This window comes from Macaca fascicularis, chromosome 3 (assembly GCF_037993035.2).
Source record: "Macaca fascicularis isolate 582-1 chromosome 3, T2T-MFA8v1.1".
In the NCBI taxonomy this organism is placed as follows: Eukaryota; Metazoa; Chordata; class Mammalia; order Primates; family Cercopithecidae; genus Macaca; species Macaca fascicularis.
In genome coordinates this window covers 125,735,802-125,747,633 of record NC_088377.1, presented here as the reverse complement: position 1 = coordinate 125,747,633, position 11,832 = coordinate 125,735,802, and positions in this window count along the sequence as shown.

Genomic DNA, 11,832 nt, shown 5'->3' with positions numbered 1-11,832 from the left:
TGGCAGGAACTGTACTGTTCCTTTTGCTGAGACTTGAGGGGCTGCCCAAATACATTTACTTTTTCCTGTGGTAATAAAAGGCCACATCAATTCGTTCTTCTCCGGCAACACATTCTTTCCGTTAGGTTTAGTTCTATTAATTAAAAACAAAATTAAAAAGGGATCAATTTGTCAGTTTGCCTTACCTTTTGCTGTGATCAGAGAATTTGTTCACTCTGACCTGTACGAAATGTCCTTACTCCAAATCTTTATCTGAGACAATCCATTCTACCCTCAAATGTCTGGCACAAGCTGTCTGCTGCAAAAAGTCTTCCTTGATTACTTCTCCCCACTTCTTCCAAATAAGGCCTTGGTCTTTCATAGTATTATTTTATAACTATTTATGTTTTTATATTATCCCTCTCTGACTACCTCCTTTCCTGAAAGAGATCAGGGTAGGGACCCTGTCTGATGCATCTTTGTGATTTCTACTTTTTCACTACTCAGTATTTATTAAATTAATGACAGTGGTTGAGACACATTATCCTGTCATAAAAGTCTCATACTAACCTCCGTTTCCTCTCCTGACACTCTTAAAAGGCCTAGGGAATGAAACCACCGTGTTTGGGAAAGGTGGGAGTAAGAGATTTGGTTACAAATGTAATAGAATGGGAACTAATGGGGTATTAAAAATGATAATTTGTTATAAAAGACCCCTTTTGACCTCATCCCTCTGCGTTTATTTTATTTTACTTTAAGTAATTAATTTATTGAGATAGAGTCACACTTTGTCTCCCAGGTTGGAGTGCAGTAGCGCCATCTCGGCTCACTGCAACCTCGGCCTCCCGGGTTCAAACAATTCTGCTGCCTCAGTCTCCTGAGTAACTGGGATTACAGGCACACGTCACCACACCCAGCTAATTTTTGTATTTTTAGTGGAGATGGGGTTTCGCCATGTTGGCCAGGCTGGTCTCCAACTCCTGACCTCAAGTGATCCACCCACCTTGGTCTCCCAAAGTGCTGGGATTGCAGGAGTGAGCCATCGCGCCCAGCCTGCCCCTGCATTTACAAGCAGAATGGGCCACTGTGAAAGTCATGAGTGATCCTAGGCTCTGCTGTCATCCTTTGCCCTTTTCATCTAGGAGACTGCATTAAATCACAGGACAGATTTCCAATTCTATCTCTAGCACGAACTTTCTTCCAAGATCCAGATTCTTCTATTCAATTGCCTATTTGGTTTCTCCATTTGGATGTTTAATAGGCATCAATTTTGCTTCTCTAAAATCAACCACCGTTACGAGGGATCTGAAACAGTCCTGGCAAACCCTTTGTCAGTTATGTGGCCTGTGTGGAGGCATCGTATTAGCTCTCCTATTATTTCCCCCATTGTCTATACTTTACCTATAGATGGTCTAGAATTTGGGACTTTCTGTTATGACCAAATATTTTGTGCAGACCTTTGAGAAACAGTTGTGTGAAGACATGCAATATTCATGATCTTCCAATGAAGAGGATGGGGCCTGGGTTCTAAGAGAATATTGAGGGATGATCCAAGTATAGACTCTAGCAGTTGCACTTGAGTGAGACAGAAAAACAACCAAAAACACAACAGCTCAAGCACTTATCTGAAGCTGAAATAGTTGTGGGAATATGTGGGAATATGGGGAATTTCATCTCCACTTGTAGACAGGTTTTGATGCCACTATTATTTATATTTTTGTACTTGGAATCCTTTATTAAATATTTGCATAGCTTGATGCAGAAAAGAAATGTGTTCAAGTAGCCAAAAAACTAAATAAGAATCTCTTTGATGAAGCAAGTAAATTTAAGGTAAAAATCCCTTCTTTTTCTTAGATTGGGTCCTAACAACATAAGTAAAAAGTAAAGCATGCATTTGCTTTTCTCACTGTATGTGGAACCTGGAATAGGCAAAAATATATATTACAAAGAATTATACTTTGATTTTCAGAGGAAAGGCAATGGAATTATGCATTACAGGCAGTCTAATTTAGGAAAGTCCCATGTCCCCAAGTACATTTTACCCAGCATTACTACTCTATGTGCTGTGGGTTGATTAAAGATCAGGTGAAATCATATGATGTTCACAGAGATGACTTAGGGCTAAATGTGAACTGAGGTCGCCAAAATTTTGTTTCTATGTCATCCCTTCTAATAATATTTACCAAGTTACTGTCACAGTGCATTGCATTCTTCTGTGTCATTTCTGTATGATGGGAACTGTTATTATAATTGGCAGCATTCATGATAGCTGGCCTAGAAAGGTCAGGTCAAGTTGTTTACCCAGTTGGCTAAGATGCTATGTATTACCATGATTAGAGAGTGACCTGGGAAAAGAGTGGCACTTCTCTTTTCAGGTTGAACACAAATCTTGGAGGTTATCCGGTTGGGACAGAGGTGAAACAAAAATATTATTTGGGGGCAATGGGTATGACAGATCCATGCATTCATTTGAGTAAAAGTAAACCATGAGAAGACTGTTAAATGATTAATGCTAAGGAGTAGAAGAAGTAATCAAAGCTGTTCCCTTGCATACAATGCTGAACATAACATCCCTGCTTGCAATACCTGATTCCTAAAATTTCCATGGGCACCTTACCTAGCATTAAATGAATTCTGTTCAGTTTGCCTGGAAAAATCTAATAACATAAGGCCACTAGTAGAACTTTCAGAATGCAAATCACACTTTTTCCAGAGGGTGGAGGATGGCCAATTTGACAAAATCGGTCAGATCACTTAAAGAGACATCTATTCAATTTTTCCACCTCTAGGATCATATTCCAAGAAAGCAATTTAAAATACACATAACAGGAACTCCAAAGACAGGATGGAAAGATTAACAGACTTGACCGTAGAATATTAAAGTTAAAATATGAACAGCAGACTTGGAGAATATATTTACAGAATATGTAATAGACAAATCATTATTTAAGAGATGGCTGTTTCAGTAGGGAACCATGTGGTCATGATCTATTCCCTCATGGAGATGATAGACTTGTGGGGGAAATTGGCATTACAAAGGCATACGGACAATAAGCCTATACGTTAAGATAGGACAAGGGCTAAGAAGAAAATGATTGTGAAGAGTGTAATAGGCTGGAACTACCTTAGATTTGGTGGTCAGGGAAAGTCTCCTTGAGTAAATGACAATTAAAAGAAAAGGAATGAGCTTCTACTGGGGTTGAGAGGGAACACTGGTGAAAGCATATTGGTGAAGCTATTGGGAAAAGCAGGACCTAACTCAAAATTTGGTCTCTGATGTTTCTTATAGTTACTGTTAACCTAGAGGATACTAGGTGCCAGGAGCTGGAGTAGGTGCCCTGATGGGTGCAAAAACGTCTGCTCTCATGCACCTCAGATTATTAGCAGATGATAGAAAACAATAACTAATTATTTTTTAATTTATTAGATTTTCATTTAATCCTCAGGGTAAAATGCTATAATTAAACGCATTTAAAAAAGAGCCCATAAGAAAGGTTCATGCCATGGGCAATTTTGATTGTGGTGGTATTGGTGGTAATAGTGATGGTGCCAGACAGTGGATATGTTAAGCGTGATCTGGGGTGTCTGGAGGAAATGCTATGTTGGGGATCAGGAAATACTACTAGAATTGGCATTCTAGATGGCTGTAGAAAGATGAGCAAGATTTTGGCAAGTAATTGGTAGACAGTGGGGAAAATTGTCCAAGACTGAGTAAAAGCACAGATGTAGGAGCTAGAGATACACTGGAGAAATAATGACTAGTTTCATCTGGCTGCTGTCTAGAGTATCCTAAGGGCAGAGGGAAAGGAAGATTCAGTTATCCCATGAAAGCCTGAAATGCTAGTATGAGGACTATGAGATTACTAGAGTAGGCAGCAGGGAACTGTTAAAGCCTTTAAATCAGGGAGCAATGTGTTTTCTGTTCAAATTTGTTAACAGTTAAATAATTCTACTAAACTTTATTGAACGCCCACTATGTACTAGACACTGTGATTGATGCTGAGGACATAAAGATGAAGAAGGCATAGTTTGTCTTCAAAGATGGGAGAAAGACATGAAAATAATCTAAAAAATAGCATGTTGCATATACGGTATGTGTACTGGGGGGACAAGCAGCAGCCAGGGGAGGCTTCCTTGGAGGAAGTGATAGGTCATCTGACTTATAAAGGTGGAGCAGATATTCATAGAAGACAAAGAAGAAAGGTGTTGGAGCAGCGAGGAGAGGGACTGAAAAGAGCCATTTGTTGGTAGTATCTCTAGGCTTTGTCAAATCTGATAATGAAGATTTTTTTTAAAGTTCTCTAATATTCTAAACCTGTACCGCTGGGAGGAGGTGATTTTATTGATAGAAGCAGGGAAGTCAAAAGTATCAGGAGAAAAGGATAAGTTGACTGAGGACGGACCAGTAGTGCAAGTGATGGGTTTGTTTGGGAGCACTTTGAGTTAATGAAAAACCATAGGAGAGTCATGACTAAATTACCGTGAAGGCAAGATGAGAACCCAAAGGCTATTAAGCCTTTGCTGAGAAGTGAAGATAGATGGGTGAGATTCTGTCCCCGGTTTCTTTATACAAGATGCCCTTCTCCTATCAGCCTACAGCTATATCTTACTTTTTTCTGTGCACAATAGTTCCTGCTAGAGCGGCTCTTTGTTTCATTCTTGGCCTCCTTTGTTTCATATCAAGGCCAAAATCTTTTCCCTACATCATAGCAAATGGGTTCATTCTTCTTTTTGCACTTGTGGCTCCAGTGTTATCTGGAAAGAAAAGGAAGCAAATCCTGAAGCTAGCACATCTTGACTTTTCATGGAAAGATAAGAAGAATTTTGCATCAGTTTCAAATATAGGTTAAGCATTGTTTTTACCCCTACAAGAAATTTCTCAATGTGTTTGATGTTTGCCTTTGATGTTAGTAAGGAAAGGTGAATAAAGGAAATGAAAAAACGACTGAAGAAGGAAAACAAATGTGTACTAAGCATATAAAAGCATGCTCAAACTAATGAGTGAATAGGAAAATAAAAAATAAAAAGATAATAAGACACCATTGTTCTAATATTAGACTGGCAAATAAAGAAAAGGTTGGTAAGATCTCCTTGTTGGCAAGGCCTGGGGAAATGAACACTCTCCTATATTATTTGTGGGGATGAAATTGGCAAATTTTTGTTGGAAGGCAATTGGCAGAATCTACAGAAATTTTAAAGATAGCTACCCCATGTCTCAGCCATTTCACTTCTAGCAACTTATCCTACGGTTTTACTGACAGAGAGAATAAAGATGTATGTACAAGATTGCTCATTGTAGCATTACCTGTAAAAACGAAAATTGAAAAAGAACTTGTTTCGACAATAACCCATAGTGTAAATAAATGATACACCCATGCACTAAAACACAATGCAGCTGATATAATGAACGACATAGATTTTTGCAGCAGCTTTGAGGTCTACCCTGAGATTTCTTTTAAGGAAGTGCTTGCCGTTAGTTGCAAGGAATGAAATTAGCTGACAGCCTTCAGCTGCAGAATCTTTGGGATCCAGACAGCATTTGAGCTGAGACCACGCCCTTCTCAGGCAGCCCCACAGTGATGGAGGAGCATCTAGAAGGACCTGGCCATTTTTCCTCAATGTAGGATCCCTCTGATGGGAATTCTTTGTCTGGAGACCCGAGCTGAGACTTTGTCATATTGGCATCCCTGTCCCTGCTCAATTCTGCTCTCCATGCCCCCTTTTCTATCACAGATATCATAGTCTGAAAGCTTTCCACACCCAATACTTCTTCCTATACCCCTTAGCCTTTCTGGATCTCATTGAGGCTACCATTTTACTTTCCTTCATTCTTCTTATGTCTTTTCTTCCCCTCTTATCCAGCATGGACGCCACGAACCAACATTATAATTAGGCTCTTGAGAAAACCCTTAACTCTCTCTCTCTGTTACACTCACTTGGCAAATCTAATTAAAACTACTCTAGTTAAACCCACTAAGCCTTTGTTAAAACCATTCTAAATATATGGCCTGATGCGGTGGCTCATGCTTGTAATCCCAGCACTTTGGGAGGCCGAGAAAGGTGGATCATGAGGTCAGGAGTTCAAGACCAGCATGGCCAAGATGGTGAAACTCCATCTCTACTAAAAATACACAAATTACCTGGGCGTGGTGGCATGCGCTTATAATCCCAGCTACTCAGGAGGCTGAGGCAGAGAACTGCTCTAACCCAGGGGGCGGAGGTTGCAGTGAGCCAAGATCGTGCCACTGCACTCCAGCCTGGGTGACAGAGCAAGACTCTGTCTAAAAAAAAAAAAAAAAAAAAAAAAAAAAAAAAAAAAATTCTAAATGTAGAAAGTGGTTACAAATTTCAATTCATAAATGTCAAGTGTACATGTGTTGATATTTTCTTTACTTTTGATTTCCTGTAAGTCAGTATAATGTCTATTAAAGGTTTTTTGGTTAATGTGGGATTTTATTGTTATTTTCCCCTGGAGCAGCATCTATTTTCCCAGGAGTGTATATAGGCCCAAGTTACCAGGGAAAGTAGACAAGTAGCCATGCTAGTTTCCACTGAGATGATTCCTATGAAATCTAGTCCTAGATTATTGGTTCGTGCAGATTGCCACTCCATCATGTCTCATTCCCATCCAAAAGACCCATTTGTGCCTGGCTCTCTTTGTCGCTCTGGTTGTTCTTGGATCCAAGGACAGCATTCCATTCTGTTGTTCCTGAAATATACTGAACCATAGTCTCATACCCCATCTACCTTAGTGCCCCCTCTGTTGTGACCTTAACACATTGGGCTACAGAAACTCTACAAGGCTGTCACAGGTCTGTCTGCCTAAATCCCTCATGAAGCCATTTTTATTCCTGCTATTTTCTAAGGTCTTGGCATAGGGAATGAGTCTCAAAAGTGTAGTTCTTGAGGGGATTTGTAGCATAGTGAAATCACAATAAATCACATCAGGTTTCCCACTATTGCCCCTTGAACTAGAAGAGACTCTCTGATTATAGGGGTGCAAAAGAGAATAAAAACTAGAGGAGACTTGACAATAGCCCAGATGAGCCAAAAAAGGGGGTTAGGGGTGCATCATAGAAACCACATATAGGTTTTGTGGATCTGAGAAAAAGGAAAACCTGTATCTCAATTCCTCAGTAAAGCAGATTTCTCAAAACTTGTGTAAGTATTTTTGGCTCCTTCTGTGAGTCATGGTCCAGCTGCCCAAATTGGGGAGAGGATGTTGAGATTATAAGAAATATTGGTGGAAAACGCACTTGGTTAATATTTTAAATATTATATGCATAAACATATACACAAATCTATGCAGAAGAAAAATATATCAGATTATCCATAGTGGTTATTTTTGGGCAATGGAATTACCAGTATTTATATTTGCATTTTAAATGAGTTTTCAAATGTTAAGCCATGAAATATGTGTTACTTCTTAATTGTAAAGAAAATAAATGTTATTCCAAAAGTTGAAATGAAAATAGATGTAGCAAGAGAATGGGCAGAGGAAGTTGGCAAATATCTGTCCAAAATAGGCTTTACACTGACTTGGAAGGCAAAATTGGGACCAGGAAATGGGCCAGCAGCCCTCCTGCCTTCTATTTCTTTTTTTATTTTTATTTTGTATTATGCTTTAAGTTCTAGGGTACACGTGCACACGTGCAGGTTTGTTACATATGTATACATGTGCCATGTTGGTTTGCTGCACCCATTAACTCGTAATTAACATTAGGTATTTCTCCTAATGCTATCCCTCCTCCCTCCCAACAACCCATGACAGACCCTGATGTGTGATGTTCCCCTCCCTGTGTCCAATTGTTCTCATTGTTCAGTTCCCACCTATGAGTGTGAACATGCGGTGTTTGGTTTTCTGTCCTTGCGATCGTTTGCTCAGAGTGATGGTTTCCAGTTTCATCCATCTCCCTACAAAGGACATGACCTCATCCTTTTTTATGGCTGCATAGTATTCCATGGTGTATATGTGCCACGTTGTCTTAATCCAGTCTACCATTGATGGACATTTGGGTTGCTTCCAAGTCTTTGCTATTGTGAATAGTGCCGCCGTAAACATACGTGTGCATGTGTCCTTATAGTAGCATGATTTATAATCCTTTGGGTATATACCCAGTAATGGAATCGCTGGGTCAAGTGGTATTTCTAGTTCTAGATCCTTGAAGAATCGCCACACTGTTTTCCACAATGGTTGAACTAGTTTACAATCCCACCAACAGTGTAAAAGTGCTCCTGTTTCTCCACATCCTCTCCAGCACCTGTTGTTTCCTGACTTTTTAATGATCGCCATTCTAACTGATGTGAGATGGTATCTCATTGTGGTTTTGATTTGCATTTCTCTGATGACCAGTGATGATGAGCATTTTTTCATGTGTCTGTTGGCTGCATAAATATCTTCTTTTGAGAAGTGTCTGTTCGTATCCTTCGCCCACTTTTTGATGGGGTCTTTTGATTTTTTTCTTGTAAATTTGTTTAAGTTCTTTGTAGAGATTCTGGATATTAGCCCTTTGTCAGATGGGTAGATTGCAAAATTTTCTTCCATTCTGTAGGTTGCGTGTTCCCTCTGATGGTAGAGAAGACGTTAAATGACCTGATGGAGCTGAAAATCATGGTACGAGAACTTCCTGCCTTCTATTTCTAACAAGCCCAGGCATACCAAGAGACTTGGAGACTTAAAACCTGAAAAGCCTGCAATCAGCTTTCTTTCTTACTATTCCTGCTCATTGTCTTCCGTGGACTAATATTGAACCATGAAACTTTGCTTACAGTTTTGTGGCCTGTTCCTTTCCTCTGATTGCTGATCATTGCATGAATTTCCTGAGATTATCACTGAATAGGACCTTTCTTTTTCCTGTATCCTCTACTACACACACAGAGTTCAAATAGAATTCTTTTGGTTGGAAAACGCCAGGTTTTGCTAAGTTCCAGCCTTGGTTTGTGTAGCCCTGGCTGGCTTCTTTAGACCACTTTTTCTGGGGTTTCAGATAATAAAAAGGAGCACAGTCAAGCACCAGGTCATCTGAAAGACAAATTTTAGAGGTCACTTTCTTTTCTGATTTTGTTGCTTAGCCCAGTGCAGGGGCATCAAAGCTGTATCACCATTGCATTCACTGTCTAGGTAAAAATGGGAAAATTCAGTCAGTTATATTAATATTCCTTACTACTTGCAATTTATGTGCACTGGCCTATTGTTATGAGCAATGCATTGTACATCTACATTTTTGGCAGTAAAAGGACAGATGCCCAGATGTCATACTAATTTTTCTGCATTTGTTTGAAAATACTAGTTTAAGCAATTACATGTTATGCAAGTGGTTAGTCCTTCCCTCTCCAACTTGGCTGCCACCAGTAATAATAGATCATAACATCTTCTCCTGTGTGATCTGATGTGGCCTTGGGATTCGTCCCAACACAGGACTCCAGAGATCAGTGGATCAGTGAATTACATTTGGGAGATTCAACCCCTGTTATTACTGGGCTGGGGGCCCCAGCAGCTGCTGGTGGGGTATTCTGCCCTACAGCAGCACTCTACCTCCACCCTCCCCTTTCCATTTGGAAGAACTATCCTTTAGTGAGACTGTCAATGGAAAACATGAAAACCATTCATTTAATCCAACATTTTCACTTGCAGAGGAAAAACAGGCAGAAGAGTTAAGTCACCAGAGTCATATAGCTGGTAGGAAACATGGGTTCTCTAAATCTCAGTTTAAACAGAAATCCTTGTCACAGTCTTCTGGCCATTGAAAGCATAAGATTTTTTTTTTTTTTAATTGCCTTTCTGAAACTTTAGAAGAATACCGATTTGCCTTGTTGGCCAAAACCAGGCAACTGTGTGAAACAGTTGAGTGCTAAAACAAACTAAACAGATGCTGGAAACTCAACCGTTTGTTTCTTGAACAAAATTGATTTTACCTGATGTCCTCTTGAGCATCAGTTAGACTTTGCCAGAGAGAAAACTAGACTGTCTGCAAATTTAATAATAATCACACAGACACACACTTCTTTCCCCCTTTAGTTTCCCATTTTGAAAATAACTCGAAGGCCTGACAAATGCTGAGTTTGGGCAACATGGTTGTGTTCTTAATTGAGGAAAGCAGGCCTGCCTGACCGTGTTTCAACAGTCAGTGCAGAATTTCAAGAGGAAGTACAAACAGGAAGGGTTAACGGTCCTCTTTTTTGTTCTTTATTCCACCCCTTGCACACTAGGGTTCTCTCACCTCTTCTTTCAAATAGGCTTCTCAAAATGCACTGTGTAATGGAGCAAAGAGGGATTGTTTATTTTTATTTTAAAATAAGAAATGAAACCTATAAATTAGTGCCCTAGGGAAAAAACAAAGTTACTTTCTGCTATGCACAGTTTTTACCAACATTGTGTTGGAAGGAAGAAGCAGCTGGCCTGCGGAAGCTAAGCAGATGCTGGGGCTCTCTGGAGTAGTCTAAGTGGGTGAAAGGTCAGTCCCACACCCACAGCCTGGGCGGTACTGCCTGGCTGCAGTCAACAAGGGGAAGTTTAGTAGGTGAAGGGTCACTGCTGCGGGAGCAGAACTAACTTTCCATGCCTCAGCTCCCAGGCATCTAGTTTCTGTTCATGGAAATAGAGCTCACTAGGGGAAAGGTCGGTGAGACCAAAGTGGCTCTATCATAGCCCTGATCTGACACTGTGTTCTTGCCTGAGGCTCAGCTGCTCGGGTCTCCTGGCTGTTAAGAATTCTGTTGCTCAAGTGGAAAAAACAGATTGCAAAGTACTTCATAGATCACCCTGTACTGAGTATGGCAAACTGATAAACAGCCTACTTACTGCTACATTTATATTATGTAAAATAACTTTGCCAGGTGAGATTGTTTTCAAAAGTGTATTTCAATAAAGAAAACTGTAGGTTTTCTTATCAGTTGCTCTCTATAGAGCAATGATTCCTAATCTTCAGGTAGTTTAATGTGCAACATTGCTGTGAAATCTTTAAAACATGGTGTTTGAAACGACTCCAGGTCAGCAGAGAACTTCTCCATGTTCTAGACAAGTGCTTTTTAGATTGTGGGTTGTAACTAATTAGTGGATCATGAAATCAGTTTGATGAGTCACAAAGAGGGTTAAAATGAAACAGAATGGATGGAAAAAAGCACTTTTGTGATAAGTGCAGTTTTTTGGGGGGTCAAACTTTTGTTTCAGGTCTATCTGAATGATGATGTAGGAAGACCACTGTTCTGGATTTTAAGAACAAAAGCTTTGCTGCCTTGAACCCCCAAATAATTGCTCAAATTCAAACTGGTGGTTAGCTTTTTAAAAAGCTCAGCTGATTCCACAGGATGTTGTGGCTGTGAATTGGGAAACCTGCCATGCTATTATTTTGAAAAGTGCTGTGCACAGAGTGTTCCTCTCAGATGGTTTCCAGAGTTAGTTCTTTACAAGCATTCCCTCTTGAAACATTGGGAATCTAAATAAAGGTAAATAAATTCCATTTACCAACCCCTAAAGGTAAATTGATTCAAGCGAGAAAGACTTTGGTTGCTCACAAGGCTCGATGAAAATTTGTTTGGTGTAAACTTCATTCAAAGAAAACTGAACTAGCTAAGAAGGAGCCGTGATAGCCTCTCTTACCTTTGCGATTATGGGGTGGTAAACAGGCTGTCATGAAAACGTCTAGAATCGGCTAGATGGTAGGATTTGTGCTCTGAGAGGATGGAACATTCCCACTGGAGGAGCTGAGCAACAGCACAGAGGACCATTAAGTTACTATAAGAGAAAGAACCCAGAAATTGTATGGAGAAGATAGTAATAGTGGTGCAGGGATTTAATTTTTGGATGGCCGATTTTTCCCTGTCCTTTCTTCTTCTTTCTTATTTTTCTTTTGA